This window comes from Aristolochia californica, unplaced genomic scaffold, assembly GCF_029961685.1.
Source record: "Aristolochia californica isolate CCGP_79_NKW_82.1479 unplaced genomic scaffold, dmAriCali1.0.hap1 SCAF_17, whole genome shotgun sequence".
Classification (NCBI taxonomy): Eukaryota; Viridiplantae; Streptophyta; class Magnoliopsida; order Piperales; family Aristolochiaceae; genus Aristolochia; species Aristolochia californica.
This window is the reverse complement of record NW_027181848.1, coordinates 935,001-937,500: the sequence shown is the minus strand read 5'-3', so window position 1 is coordinate 937,500 and position 2,500 is coordinate 935,001.

Below are 2,500 nucleotides of genomic sequence, written 5' to 3'. Positions count from 1 at the left end.
AAAGAGGCGCCCAGGCGGAAAGGCGCCAGGGCGCCCAGGCGGAAAAGAGGCGCCCTGGCGTAGGCGCCCAGGCGCCAAAAGAGGCGCCAGGCGAAAAGGCGCCAGGGCGCCCAGGCGGAAAAGAGGCGCCCAGGCGGAATGGCGCCAGGGCGCCCAGGCGGAAAAGAGGCGCCCAGGCGAAAAAGAGGCGCCCAGGCGGAAAAGAGGCGCCCTGGCGTAGGCGCCCAGGCGCCAAAAGAGGCGCCAGGCGAAAAGGCGCCAGGGCGCCCAGGCGGAAAAGAGGCGCCCAGGCGGAATGGCGCCAGGGCGCCCAGGCGGAAAAGAGGCGCCCAGGCGAAAAAGAGGCGCCCAGGCGGAAAGGCGCCAGGGCGCCCAGGCGGAAAAGAGGCGCCCTGGCGTAGGCGCCCATGCGCCAAAAGAGGCACCCAGGCGAAAAGGCGCCAGGGCGCCCAGGCGGAAAAGAGGCGCCCAGGCGGAATGGCGCCAGGGCACCCAGGCGGAAAAGAGGCGCCCAGGCGGAAAAGAGGCGCCCTGGCGTAGGCGCCCAGGCGCCAAAAGAGGCGCCAGGCGAAAAGGCGCCAGGGCGCCCAGGCGGAAAAGAGGCGCCCAGGCGAAAAAGAGGCGCCCAGGCGGAAAAGAGGCGCCCAGGCGGAATGGCGCCAGGGCACCCAGGCGGAAAAGAGGCGCCCAGGCGAAAAAGAGGCGCCCAGGCGGAAAAGAGGCGCCCTGGCGTAGGCGCCCAGGCGCCAAAAGAGGCGCCCAGGCGAAAAGGCGCCAGGGCGCCCAGGCGAAGAGGCGCCAGGGCGCCCAGGTGGGAAAGAGGCGCCCAGGCGAAAAGGCGCCAGGGCGCCCAGGCAGAAAAGAGGCGCCCAGGCGAAAAAGAGGCGCCCAGGCAGAAAGGCGCCATGGCGCCCAGGCGGAAAAGAGGCGCCCTGGCCAGGCGGAAAAGAGGCGCCCAGGCGGAAAAGAGGTGCCCAGGCGAAAAAGAGTCGCCCAGGCCGAAAGGCGCCATGGCGCCCAGGCGGAAAAGAGGCGCCCACGCGAAAAGGCGCCAGGGCGCCAAGGCGGAAAACAGGCGCCCAGGCGGAAAGGTGCCAGGGCGCCCAGGCGGAAAAGAGGCGCCCAGGCGCGTGGGGGGCAAGGCGCCAGGCGCCAGGCACGCGCGGAGGCAAGGCGCGAGGCGCAAGGCGCCACGCGCGCGCGCGCGTGGGGGGCGAGGCGCCAGGCGCCAGGCGCCGGGCGCGCGTGGGGGGCAAGGCGCCAGGCGCCGGGCGCGCGCGTGGGGGGCGAGGCGCCAGGCGCCAGGCGCCGGGCGCGCGTGGGGGGCGAGGCGCCAGGCGCCAGGCGCCGGGCGCGCGTGGGGGGCAAGGCGCCAGGCGCCGGGCGCGCGCGCGTGGGGCGCCAGGCGCCTGGCGGGCGGGCGCCCCCAGGAAGGGGTGCTGGCGCGCGATGGGGTTGCGCCCGTACGGACCGTGTGACAGTACAGACACTTTGGCGAAACCTCCTGCCCGAAGCGATTTTAGGCGTTCGGCTAGGTAGGTGACCCGGTTTTTTTCGCGTTTCTCGGCCGCTAGCCCCTTTTTTCGCGTTTTCGTGCGCGCGCCCCTCTTGACCTCGCACGCGCGCCGCGCGTCGCGTCCTTGTCCTTGTCCGCGTCCGCGTTCGCGCGTGTCGGCGATCACGGGCCCCGTGCATGGCTCGTCTCTGTGGACCATCGCCCCGCTCTTGTCCCTCTTTCGTGTTTGTGTGGCGCCCCGCCCCGTGCACCATTGCCGGCTGGCAGCAAGGTGCCTAGCCCCCCTTGCCGCCAGGCCTGTCCACCCCAAGGTGCTAAAGCCGCCAGGCACCTGTGCCGCCGAACCGTGCGTCCGTAAGCCGCTGCACGTGCGGCGGCCGGCCATGCCCGTGCTATTGACCCTGTGTGACAGTACAGACACTTTGGCGAAACCTCCTGGCCGACGGGGTTTTTGCGCCCACCTAGGTAGGGCGACCCCTTTTTTTTCGTGTCGCCTGTCCGTGTGTCCCTTTTTCGCCTTTTTCGGGTTCGTGTTTTTGTGTGCCGCCAAAAGCAAGCCCTGCGCTCGTCCCGTCCCGCTTGACCCGTGCATCCGCCGGTGCTGGCCTGCAAAATGCCTGTGAGCGACGCACGTGACCAGCAGCCCAGGCGAGTGTGCACGGGTGGCAGGCGAAACGGGCGTGCGTGTCGCCAGTGTGTATGTCCCTTTTTCGCCTTTTTCGGGTTCGTGTTTTCGTGTGCCGCCAAAAGCAAGCCCTGCGCTCGTCCCGTCCCGCTTGACCCGTGCATCCGCCGGTGCTGGCCTGCAAAATGCCTATGAGCGACGCATGTGACCAGCAGCCCAGGCGAGTGTGCATGGGTGGCAGGCGAAACGGGCGCGCGTGTCGCCAGTGCGTATGTCCCTTTTTCGGGTTCGTGTTTTCGTGTGCCACCAAAAGCAAGCCTTGCGCTCGTCCCGTCCCGCTTGACCCGTGCATCCGCCGG